The following is a 14,058-nucleotide window of genomic DNA, read 5'->3' as shown; positions in this document are numbered from 1 at the left end:
CACACTGCTGGGCTTGGGTTTGGGTTTGGGTTTGGGTTTGGGTTGCGGTTGCGGTTGTGGTTAGGGGTCCCTGTTATGGTTCCCGGTTGTGGTTGCGGTTGGGGGTGCCTGTTATGGGTCCCGGTTGCAGTTAGGGGAACCGGTTGAGGTTGGGGGACCGGTTGTGGTTGTTGGTAGGGGATGCCTGGAGCCCCTATCCCCGCCGCTGCGGTTCTCATTTTCCTCCATGCTGGTTCTCTTGAGCTCCAGGCTGGTTCTTATTTTCCTCCATGCTGGAGGATGATGACCTCCAGGCTGGTTCTTATTTTCCTCCATGCTGGTTCTTTCTCGACCTCCAGGCTGGTTCTTATTTTCCTCCAGGCTGGTTCTTATTTTCCTCCATGCTGGTTCTTTCTCGACCTCCAGGCTGGTTCTTATTTTCCTCCATGCTGGTTCTTTCTCGACCTCCAGGCTGGTTCTTATTTTCCTCCATGCAGGATCTTTTTTTCACCCTGGTTTTCTTTTTCCCCACCTCCATGGAATAAAGCGTTTTTCATCCAAGTGTGGAGCTCATTACCTCCAGAGTGTGACCGCTGCGTGGTGGTCCCCTCTCTGGAGGTTATGAGCTCCATACTTGGATGAAAAACGCTTTTTTATTTCGACATTTTTCCATTTTACTTTTTTATACCATTTCTTCCATGCTGGTTCTTATTTTCCCTGGTTCTTTTTTTCTTCCATGGAATAAAGCGTTTTTCATCCAAGTGTGGAGCTCATTACCTCCAGAGTGGGGCCACTGTATGGTGGTCTGCTCTCTGGATGTGATGAGCTCCATACTTGGATGAAAAACGCTTTTTTATTTCGAATTTTTTCCATTTCATTTATATATCTGTTTATTTAATTCCCTCATTGCTGGTACTAATTTCTTCCATGCTGGTTTCTTTTTTCCCCTGGTTCTTTTTTTTCCCTGGTACTAATATCTTCCATGATAAATAGCGTTTTTCATCCAAGTATTGAGTTCATTCCTCCAGAGATGGGTCACTTTATTGTGCTTGCCCGTTCTGGATGTAATGTGCTCCACACTTGGATGAAAAACACTTTTTTTATTTCGATTTTTTTCCATTTTACTTGTTTATTTTATCAATTTTGTTCAAATGTAGTGTCATCTCCACATGCCTCCCGGGAAAAAAGCACTCTCAGGGGCGAAATACATTAAAAAACAGCCATATAACAGTATTTTTATCAAAACAACAGGAGCTGGAGCTCTCCAGCTGCCTGTGGAGCTCTCCGTGGTGCTGGTGCGCTCTCCAATGTGCTGGGTCGCTCTCCAATGTGCTGCGGCGCTCTCCAGTGTGCAGGGGGGGCTCTCCAGAGAATAAAGAAAGCAGAGGGCTTGATCTATTTGGATATGGTTATTTTAAATGATTGCATGCTTGAGTTTTTGACTGTTTCTCAAATAGATTGCAGTACTTAAATGTGTCCGCAAGACGGCGAAAATGAGCACATTTCAGGTTGTAACACATAGGGAAAATGTGCTTATTTTTGTTATTCTTTTTATTCTCCAGCTTCCCTCCCCGTGGAAAATGCACTCCATAACATAAACCCCTAACCCCTAACAATAACACTAACCCCTCACATAAACCCTAACCCCTCGCATAAACCCTAAAAATAACACTAACCCCTCGCATAAACCCTAACAATAACACTAACCCCTCACATAAACCCTAACCCCTCGCATAAACCCTAAAAATAACACTAACCCCTCGCATAAACCCTAAAAACAACACTAACCCCTCGCATAAACCCTAACAATAACACTAACCCCTCGCATAAACCCTAACAATAACACTAACCCCTCACATAAACCCTAACCCCTCACATAAACCCTAACAATAACACTAACCCCTCGCATAAACCCTAACAATAACCCCAAACCCTAACAATAACCCCAAACCCTAACAGTAACCCCTAACAATAACACTAACCCCTCGCATAAACCCTAACAATAACACTAACCCCTCACATAAACCCTAACCCCTCACATAAACCCTAACAATAACACTAACCCCTCGCATAAACCCTAACAATAACACTAACCCCTCACATAAACCCTAACCCCTCACATAAACCCTAACAATAACACTAACCCCTCGCATAAACCCTAACAATAACACTAACCCCTCACATAAACCCTAACCCCTCACATAAACCCTAACAATAACACTAACCCCCAACAAAAACCCTAACCCCTCACATAAACCCTAACCCCTAACAAAAACCCTAACATAAACCCTAACCCCTTACATAAACCCTAACCCCTAACAAAAACCCTAACATAAACCCTAACCCCTAACAAAAACCCTAACATAAACCCTAACCCCTAACAATAACACTAACCCCTCACATAAACCCTAACCCCTAACAAAAACCCTAACCCCTAACCATAACCCCAACCCCAAACATACCCCTAACCCCAAACATACCCCTAACCCTAACCCCAACCCCAACCCTAACCCCAAACATAACCCTAACCATAACCCCAACCCCAAAAATACCCCCAACCCTAACCCCAAACATACCCCTAACCCCAAACATACCCCTAACCCCAAACATACCCCTAACCCCAACCCCAACCCTAACCCCAAACATAACCCTAACCATAACCCCAACCCCAAAAATACCCCTAACCCTAACCCCAACCCCAACCCTAACCCCAAACATAACCCTAACCATAACCCCAACCCCAAACATACCCCCAACCCTAACCCCAAACATACCCCTAACCCCAAACATACCCCTAACCCCAAACATAACCCTAACCATAACCCCAACCCCATACATACCCCCAACCCTAACCCCAAACATACCCCTAACCCCAACCCTAACCCCAACCATACCCCTAACCCTAACCCAAACCCTAACCCCAACCCTAACCCCAAACATACCCCTAACCCCAACCCTAACCCTAACCCCAACCCTAACCCCAAACATACCCCTAACCCTAACCCCAACCCCAAACATACCCCTAACCCCAAACATACCCCTAACCCCAACCCCAACCCTAACCCCAAACATACCCCTAACCCCAACCCTAACCCCAACCCCAACCCTAACCCCAAACATACCCCTAACCCCAACCCTAACCCCAAACATACCCCTAACCCTAACCCCAAACATACCCCTAACCCTAACCCCAACCCTAACCCTAACCCCAACCCTAACCCCAAACATACCCCTAACCCCAACCCTAACCCCAACCCCAACCCTAACCGCAAACATACCCCTAACCCCAACCCTAACCCCAAACATACCCCTAACCCTAACCCCAACCCTAACCCTAACCCCAACCCTAACCCCAAACATACCCCTAACCCCAACCCTAACCCCAACCCCAACCCTAACCCCAAACATACCCCTAACCCCAACCCTAACCCCAAACATACCCCTAACCCTAACCCCAACCCTAACCCCAACCCCAACCCTAACCCCAACCCCAACCCTAACCCCAAACATACCCCTAACCCTAACCCCAACCCTAACCCCAACCCCAACCCTAACCCCAACCCTAACCCCAAACATACCCCCAACCCTAACCCCAAACATACCCCTAACCGTAACCCCAACCATAACCCTAACCATAACCCCAACCATACCCCTAACCCTAACCCTAACCCAAACCCTAACCCTACCCCTAACCTTTGACCTTTGACCTTTGACCTTTGACCTTTGACCTTTGACCTTTGACCTTTGACCTTTGACCTTAACCATAACCATAACCATAACCATAACCATAACCCAAACCAAAACCCAAACCTAAACCACAACCATAACCATAACCATAACCACAACCACAACCCTAACCATAACCCTAACCAAAACCCTACCCCTAACCTTTGACCTTTGACCTTTGACCTTTGACCTAAGGAGGTCAAAGGTCAGGGGTTGGGGTTATGGTTAGGGGTTATTGTTAGGGGTTTTGGTTATTGTTAGGGGTTGCTGTTAGGGTTTGGGTTAATATTAGGGGTTATGGTTATTGTTTGGGGTTACTGTTAGGGTTTGGGGTTATTGTTAGGGGTTGGGGTTACTGTTAGGGGTTTTGGTTATTGTTAGGGGTTGCTGTTAGGGTTTGGGTTAATGTTAGGGGTTACTGTTAGGGTTTGGGGTTACTGTTAGGGTTTGGGTTATTCTTAGGGGTTTTGGTTATTGTTAGGGGTTAGTGTTAGGGGTTTTGGTTATTGTTAGGGGTTACTGTTAGGGGTTGTGGTTATTGTTAGGGGTTACTGTTAGGGGTTTTGGTTATTGTTAGGGGTTACTGTTAGGGGTTTTGGTTATTGTTAGGGTTAGTGTTATTGTTAGGGTTTTGGTTATTGTTAGGGGTTACTGTTAGGGGTTGTGGTTATTGTTAGGGGTTACTGTTAGGGGTTAGTGTTATTGTTAGGGTTTTGGTTATTGTTAGGGGTTACTGTTAGGGGTTGTGGTTATTGTTAGGGGTTACTGTTAGGGGTTTTGGTTATTGTTAGGGGTTACTGTTAGGGGTTTTGGTTATTGTTAGGGTTAGTGTTATTGTTAGGGTTTTGGTTATTGTTAGGGGTTACTGTTAGGGGTTGTGGTTATTGTTAGGGGTTACTGTTAGGGGTTGTGGTTATTGTTAGGGGTTACTGTTAGGGGTTTTGGTTATTGTTAGGGTTAGTGTTATTGTTAGGGTTTTGGTTATTGTTAGGGGTTACTGTTAGGGGTTGTGGTTATTGTTAGGGGTTACTGTTAGGGGTTTTGGTTATTGTTAGGGTTTTGGTTATTGTTAGGGGTTACTGTTAGGGGTTTGGGTTATTGTTAGGGGTTACTGTTATTGTTAGGGGTTATTGTTATTGTTAGGGGTTACTGTTATTGTTAGGGGTTACTGTTAGGGGTTATGGTTATTGTTAGGGGTTATTGTTAGGGGTTTTGGTTATTGTTAGGGGTTACTGTTGGGGTTTGGGGTTATTGTTAGGGGTTTTGGTTATTGTTAGGGTTTTAGTTATTGTTAGGGGTTACTGTTAGGGGTTTTGGTTATTGTTAGGGTTAGTGTTATTGTTAGGGGTTATGGTTATTGTTAGGGGTTACTGTTAGGGGTTGTGGTTACTGTTAGGGGGTTATGGTTACTGTTAGGGGTTACTGTTAGGGGTTTTGGTTATTGTTAGGGGTTACTGTTATTGTTAGGGGTTATGGTTATTGTTAGGGGTTTTGGTTAATGTTAGGGGTTACTGTAAGGGGTTTTGGTTATTGTTAGGGGTTTTGGTTACTGTTAGGGGTTACTGTTAGGGTTTGGGGTTATTGTTAGGGGTTTTGGTTATTGTTAGGGGTTATTGTTATTGTTAGGGTTTACTGTTAGGGTTTGGGTTATTGTTAGGGGTTATGTTTTTTGTTAGGGGTTGGTACAGTAGACAGTAATATTTCCAATTATAATAGTGATTGTATTATAATAGATCTGGTTCGTTTCTGGAAGGTTATTTTACCTATGTATGTGGTCATATCTCTGGTTGGATGTATTTTCTATCATTTTGTGTAAAAAAATATCATCCTGGCTTGTTCTGGGGCTATATCTGACCATAACTACTGTCTAAAACAAGCATATTTAATAATAGAAAGCCCTTAAAACCATTAAAATGGATTAAATTAATGACTAAAATGTAATTAAATGATGAAATATAATGACTCGAGTTTAATTTAATCTATTCTGTATTTTTAAACACTTTAAATGAGCCCAGGGAACGTATTTTAGCCATAAAAAGGGTTTATTTTAACAATTGTAATGACAAAAAGTGTCCACAGGAGGGCATCTTTTCTCCCTTTTCCAAACTTGTAATGACAAAAAGTGTCCACAGGAGGGCATCTTTTCTCCCTTTTCCAAAACAGCGTCTCTCGTCCATTTCTTACGGTACTGTATAAAAAAAACGGGTTAAAAACGGTTCTCTTGGGTCAATTAAGACGGGGTAAAGTGCCTAAATATTTGCTGGGACTATATATCTTCTTTTTTTATCAAAATAATCATTTTTGAATGTATATCCAGCCGGGAAATGCTTTTGGTACGAGTAAAAATGGATGACTGAATTGTAGTTGCCTGTATTAAATACAGTCCATTTCGGTTCTGGAGGGTTATTTTCAGTTGGGATTTTTTTCTAAATATAAAAGGGTGTATTATTGACAAATTGGTGAAGAAATTAACTTCCAGGGACATTCTGTTGATTATTTATCACTATAAATAGTAGCCTAAATCATGCCTATTTTCGCTAAAATGATGCATGCATTATAATAAGGTCCAGTCGGTTCTAGTTGTTGTTTTTAACTGGGAATTGTGTCAAATGTGTAAAGGGATGTATTATACTTGTGCTGTGTAAAAATAAAGATTTAATAATGTTCTTGGACTATTTTATACCATAAATAGTGTCATAAACACTGGCACTTGATATAGCATATTGCCTTGTATTAAAAACGGTCCATTTTGGTTCTGGAAGGTTATTTAGATTCAGGACTTTTTCTTATCTCTGGGTGGATGTATTAATGAATGATTTGTTAAGAAATAAACTTTTAGGGACGTTCTGGGACTATTTTTTACCATAAATAGTGTACAAAAACATGCTTATTTGCGATAAAATGTTGCATGTATTTGAACCAGGTCCAGTTGGTTCTGGTTGATGGTTTGACATGTTGATGGTGTCCATTGAATAAAGGAATGTGTTTTTGATTAAATGGTGTAAAATTTATCATCCAGTGATGTTCTGGAGTTTTAATATTCTATAATCAATGACCTCCATTTGGGTACTGTGTTTTTGCATGGTGGTTGCATTATAACCGGTCCATTTCGGTTCTGGAGTGTTTTTTTAACTGGAATTTTTTTTCCTTGTATTTGGCAATGTATTTTGCTTATTCTATGAAAAAATGAACATCCAGGATGGTTCTGATGCTATTTGACACTATAATAAATGTCCAAAACATACTAATTTGCGATAAAAATACGGGTGTCATTATAACCGGTCCATTTCGGTTCTGGTGGGTGTATATGCCCAAAGTCTTTGTCCATTCATGAAAATGATGTATTTTTGACAATTCTGTTTAAAAATTATCATCCAAACATGTTCTGGAGCTTTGTAATATCATAATCAATGACCTCTAATTTATTACTTTTTTCTGCACATTTTTTTGTATTAGAACCGAGCCTTCTCGGTTCTGGTTTGTGTTATTAATCAGAACTTTTTATATGTTGTTGCTGGATGTATTGTAATCATTCTGTGAAAAAATCAACATCCAGGATGGTTCTGGGGCTATTTGGCACCATAATAAATGTCCAAAACATGCTAATTTGCGATAAAATTATGGGTTGTGTTATAACCGGTCCATTTCGGTTCTGGTGGGTGTATTTGGCCAAAATCTTTTTTCATTTATAATGGTAACGTGTTTTTGACAATTCTGTATAAAATTTATCATCCAGGGATGTTTTGAAGCTTTGTAATATCATATTCAAAGATGTCTAATTCTTAACTTTATTTTGCACGTTTTTTGTATTAGAACTGAGCCCACTCGGTTCTGGTTGGTGCTGTTAACCAGGGGTTTTTACATCATGTATATGAATGTGTTTTTATCATTCTGTGAAAAAATCAACATCCAGGATGGTTCTGATGCTATTTGGCACTATAATAAATGTCAAAAACATGCTAATTTGCGATAAAAATAAGGGTTGCATTATAACCGGTCCATTTCGGTTCTGGTGGGTGTATTTGCCTAAAACTTGTGTCTTTTGATGACATGGATGTCTTTTCGACTAAGATGTGTAAAAATTATCACTCAGTGATGTTTTAAAGCTGTGTTATACCATAATCAATGAACTCAGTTTTCACAATTTATTTTGCAATTTTTTGGTATTAGAACCGAGCCAACTCGGTTCTGGTTGGTGCTGTTAACCAGGGGTTTTTACTGCATGTAGATAAATGTGTTCTTATAATTCTGTGTAAAAATCAAGATCCAATATTGTTTTGGGGCTATTTGGCATCATAATAAGTGTCCAAAACATCCAAATTTGCGATAAAATCAATGCCTGTATTAGAACCGGTCCATTTCGGTTCTGGTGAGTGTATTTGCCTAAAACTTGTGTCTTTTGATGACATGGATGTCTTTTCGACTAAGATGTGTAAAAATTATCACTCAGTGATGTTTTAAAGCTGTGTTATACCATAATCAATGAACTCAGTTTTCACAATTTATTTTGCAATTTTTTGGTATTAGAACCGAGCCAACTCGGTTCTGGTTGGTGCTGTTAACCAGGGGTTTTTACTGCATGTAGATAAATGTGTTCTTATAATTCTGTGTAAAAATCAAGATCCAATATTGTTTTGGGGCTATTTGGCATCATAATAAGTGTCCAAAACATCCAAATTTGCGATAAAATCAATGCCTGTATTAGAACCGGTCCATTTCGGTTCTGGTGAGTGTATTTGCCTAAAACTTGTGTCTTTTGATGACATGGATGTCTTTTCGACTAAGATGTGTAAAAATTATCACTCAGTGATGTTTTAAAGCTGTGTTATACCATAATCAATGAACTCAGTTTTCACAATTTATTTTGCAATTTTTTGGTATTAGAACCGAGCCAACTCGGTTCTGGTTGGTGCTGTTAACCAGGGGTTTTTACTGCATGTAGATAAATGTGTTCTTATAATTCTGTGTAAAAATCAAGATCCAATATTGTTTTGGGGCTATTTGGCATCATAATAAGTGTCCAAAACATCCAAATTTGCGATAAAATCAATGCCTGTATTAGAACCGGTCCATTTCGGTTCTGGTGAGTGTATTTGCCTAAAACTTGTGTCTTTTGATGACATGGATGTCTTTTCGACTAAGATGTGTAAAAATTATCACTCAGTGATGTTTTAAAGCTGTGTTATACCATAATCAATGAACTCAGTTTTCACAATTTATTTTGCAATTTTTTGGTATTAGAACCGAGCCAACTCGGTTCTGGTTGGTGCTGTTAACCAGGGGTTTTTACTGCATGTAGATAAATGTGTTCTTATAATTCTGTGTAAAAATCAAGATCCAATATTGTTTTGGGGCTATTTGGCATCATAATAAGTGTCCAAAACATCCAAATTTGCGATAAAATCAATGCCTGTATTAGAACCGGTCCATTTCGGTTCTGGTGAGTGTATTTGCCTAAAACTTGTGTCTTTTGATGACATGGATGTCTTTTCGACTAAGATGTGTAAAAATTATCACTCAGTGATGTTTTAAAGCTGTGTTATACCATAATCAATGAACTCAGTTTTCACAATTTATTTTGCAATTTTTTGGTATTAGAACCGAGCCAACTCGGTTCTGGTTGGTGCTGTTAACCAGGGGTTTTTACTGCATGTAGATAAATGTGTTCTTATAATTCTGTGTAAAAATCAAGATCCAATATTGTTTTGGGGCTATTTGGCATCATAATAAGTGTCCAAAACATCCAAATTTGCGATAAAATCAATGCCTGTATTAGAACCGGTCCATTTCGGTTCTGGTGAGTGTATTTGCCTAAAACTTGTGTCTTTTGATGACATGGATGTCTTTATGACTGAGATGTGTAAAAATTATCACTTAATGATGTTGTAAAGCTTTGTTATACCATAATCAAGGAACTCAGTTTTTGCAATTTATTTTGCAAGTTTTTTGTATTAGAACCAAGCTTACTCGGTTCTGGTTGGTGCTATTAACCAGATTTTTTTAGAATATGTGAGTAAATGTATTAGCAACATTCTGTGAAAAAATCAATATCCAGTATGGTTTTGGGGCTATTTTATACTATAATAAATGTCAAAAACATGCTAATTTGCGATAAAAATAAGGGTGTCATTATAACCGGTCCATTTCGGTTCTGGTGTGTGTATTTGCCTGGAACTTGTATCTATTAATGACATTGATGTCTTTTTGACTAATATGTGTAAAAATTATCACCCAGTAATGTTCTGGAGCTTTGTTATACCATAATCAATGAACTCAGTTTTCGCATTTTATTTTGCAAGTTTTTTGTACTAGAACCGAGCTTACTCGGTTCTGGTTAATGCTATTAACCAGAATTTTTTAAGATAATGTGAGTTCATGTATTAGCAACATTCTGTGAAAAAATTAACATCCAAGATGGTCCTGGGGCAATTTGCCATTATAAAATATGTTCAAAACAAGCAAATTTGCGATAAATTCAATGCCTGTATTAGAACCGGTCCATTTCGGTTCTGGTTAGTGTATTGACCCAGGATCGGTTTCCAATGATAATGTGAATGTGTTTTCTAATGTTATTTAAAATTTTGTCATTCAGATATGTTCTGGGGCTTTGTAATATCATATTAAATGACGTCTATTTTTTTACTTTATTTTGCAATTTTTTTTGTATTAGAACCGAGCTTACTCGGTTCTGGTTGGTGCTGTTAACCAGGCGTTTTTACCCAATGTAGATGAAAGTGTTTTTATCATTCTTTGTAAAAATGAAGATCCAAGATGGTTTTGGGGCAATTTTATATTAGAAAATGTGTCCAAAACATGCTAATTTGCGATAAAATCATTGCCTGTATTATAACCGGTCCATTTCGGTTCTGGTAGGTGTATTTACTCAGGAGTTGTGTCTAATGATGAAATGGATCTATTATTGACAATTCTATATAAAAATTATCATCCAGGGATGTTCAGGGCCTTTGTAATATCCAAATCAATGACCTCTATTTGTGTACTTTATTTTTGCATGTTTGTTGTATTTGAACCGGTCCATGTCGGTTCTGGAAAATGCTATAAACCAGAATTTTTACCCACTTATAGGTAGATGTATTATCATCATTCTGTGAAAAAATAAACTTCCAGGGACATTCTGGGGCTATTTGCCATCACAAATAGTGTCAAAAAGTGTATATTTGCGATAAAAATAGTGCTTGTATTAGAACGGGTCCATTTCGGTTCTGGTTGGTGTATTAACTCAAAACTTGTTTCTAATGATGATGGGAATGTATGATTGACTATTCTGTATAAAAATTATCATCCAGACATGTTCTGAAACTTTGTTATACTATAATGAATGACCTCTATTTCAGCACTATATCTTGCACATTTTCATGTATTAGAACTAGTCCATATCGGTTCTGAATGATGTTATAAACCAGAATTATTGTCTATTATGTATGTGTATGTATTTACATTATTTTGTGTAAAAATAATCATCCTGGCATGTTCTGGGACAATTTGCCACCATAAAAAGTGTCAAAAACATGTCTATTTGTGTTAAAAATAGTGCCCTTTATTTGAACTAGGCCCATTTGGTTCTGGTGGGTTTATTTAGTTATAAATGGTGTTCAATGATGATAAGGATGTATTTTTAACTATTCTATATAAAAATGATCATCCAGGCATATTCTGAAGCCTTGTTATACCATAAAGTATGACCTCTATATGACTACTTTATTTGACATGCTGGTTGTATTAGAAGTTGGTCATATAAGTTCTGGATAGTCATTTTAACTAAGAATGTGGTCAAATAACTAAGTGTATGTATTTCTAACTAAATAGTGTCAAAAATAATCATCCAGGGACATTCTGGGGCTATTTCATACATTAAATAGTGTACAAAACATGTATATTGCCTACATTAAAATCAGTCCAATTTGGTTCTGGATGAATATTTTAACTATTTATGTGGTTTTATTCATTTGTGTCTGTATTTATGACTAACTTGTGAAAAAATAAAGATCCAGGATGATTCTGGGGCTGTTTTATCCTATAAATACTGTTGAAAACAGGCCTCTATGCAATAAACACATTGACAGTGTTAAAATAAGTCCATTTTGGTTCTGGTTGTTATTTTTACACATGAATGTAATCTAATATCATGGGAGACGTATTTATGACTAAATAGTGTAAAAATATTCATCCAGTGACATTCTGGGCCTATTTTATACAAGAAATAGTGTGTCAAATGGTGTTATTATTAGTAGTGATGATTACAACCATAAATAGTAGTCCTATTTTTTTCCTGAATGTCCTATAGACTCCAAATTTGTTTTTAAAATAAGAGGACATTAATTAGAATAGATTGAGTGCAAAAAAACCAAATCGCTAGGTCCAGGGGTTGCATAAAACGTCCAAAAGTTCGATACCTTACGGCATGTAATGACAAAAAGTGTCCACAGGAGGGCATCTTTTTCCCTTTTCCCAACAGCGTCCAATGCGTACTGTAGTGTATAAAAACGGGTTGGAAACGGTTCTGGTGGGTCAATTTACACGGGGAAAAGTGCCTGAATATTTGCTGAGTCTATATTACATCTCTTTATATCAAAATAACCGGTTAAAAGTTAATATTTAGCTCGGAAAAGCTTTTGATACCATAAAAATTGTACAAAACATGCATATAACCTGTAATAAAATGGGTCCAATTTGGTTTTTGAGGATCATTTCAAGTGGGAATGTGTTAAATTTACTTGGTGGATGTATTTCTTACTAATTTGTGTAAAAATAATCATCCAGGGATATTCTGGGGCTATTTTATACCATAAATAGTGTACAAAACATGTATATTGCCTACAATAAAATCAGTCCAATTTAGTTCTGGATGAGTATTTTACCTATTTATGTGGTCTTATTCATTTGTGCATGTATTTATGACTAACTTGTGAAAAAATAAAGATGCATGATGATTCTGGGTCTATTTTATCCTATAAATAGTGTTCAAAACATGCCTCAATTCAATAAACACATTGACAGTGTTAAAATAAGTCCATTTTGGTTCTGGTATTTAGTTTTACACATTAATGTAGTCTAATATCATGGGAGACATATTTATGACTAAATAGTGTAAAAATTATCATCCAGTGACATTCTGGGCCTATTTTATACAATAAATAGTGTGTCAAATGGTGTTATTATTAGTAGTGATAAATACAACCATAAATAGTAGTCTTACTTTTCCCCTGAATGTCCTATAGACTCCAAATTTATTTCTAAAATAAGAGGACATTAATTAGAATAGATTGAGTCCAAAAAAACCGAATCGCTAGGTCCAGGGGCTGCTTAAAACGTCCAAAAGTTCGATACCTTACGGCGTGTAATGACAAAAAGTGTCCACAGGAGGGCATCTTTTTCCCTTTTCCAAACAGCGTCAATCGTCCAAAACTTACGGCAGTGTATAAAAACGGGTCGGAAACGGTTCTGATGGGTCAATTTACACCGGGAAAAGTGCCTGAATATTTCCTAGGTCTATATTACATCTTTTTATATCAAAATAACAAGTTCTGTTTGGATATTCAGCCAGGAAATACCTTTGGTACGAGGAAAATTTGATGACTGAATTGTAGTTGCCTGTATTAAAACCGGTCCATTTCAGTTTTGGGGGGTTATTTTGATTTAGGATTTTTTTCTCTATTTAGGTAGATGTTTTGTTGACAGATTGGTGAAAAAAATAACTTTCAGGGACATTCTGGTGATTTTTACCACCTTAAATAGTATCATAAATCATGGCAATTTGCGATAAAATTGTGCATGCATTATAATAAGGTCCAGTCGGTTCTGGTTAGTTCTATTAACCAGGAATTGTTTTAAATGTGTAAAGGGATGTATTTAGCTTATTCTGTGTAAAAATAAAGATCCAATAATGTTCTGGGACTATTTTATATCATAAATAGTGTCATAAACATGGGCATTTGATATAGTATAGTGCCTGTATTAAAAACGGTCCATTTTTGGTTCTGGAGTGTTATTTTGATTTGGGATTTTATTTTATCTCTGTGTGGATGTAATAATGACTGATTTGTGTAAAAATAATCATCCAGGGATGTTCTGGGACTAATTTTTACTATAAATAGTGTCAAAAACATGCTTATTTGCGATAAAATGTTGCCTTTAATTAAACAAGGCCCAGTTGGTTCTGGTTGATAGTTTGACCTGGAAATGATGTCCAATGATGATAAGAATGTCTTATTGACTAAATGGTTTCAAAATTATCATCTTAACATGTTCTGGACCTTAATTATACCATAATCAATGACCTCCATTTGGGTACTGTGTTTTTGCATGGATGTTGTAATAAAACCGAGCCCACTC

Source organism: Stigmatopora nigra, unplaced genomic scaffold, assembly GCF_051989575.1.
Source record: "Stigmatopora nigra isolate UIUO_SnigA unplaced genomic scaffold, RoL_Snig_1.1 HiC_scaffold_41, whole genome shotgun sequence".
In the NCBI taxonomy this organism is placed as follows: Eukaryota; Metazoa; Chordata; class Actinopteri; order Syngnathiformes; family Syngnathidae; genus Stigmatopora; species Stigmatopora nigra.
The sequence above is the reverse complement of the archived record's forward strand: the minus strand, read 5'-3'. Positions refer to the sequence as shown.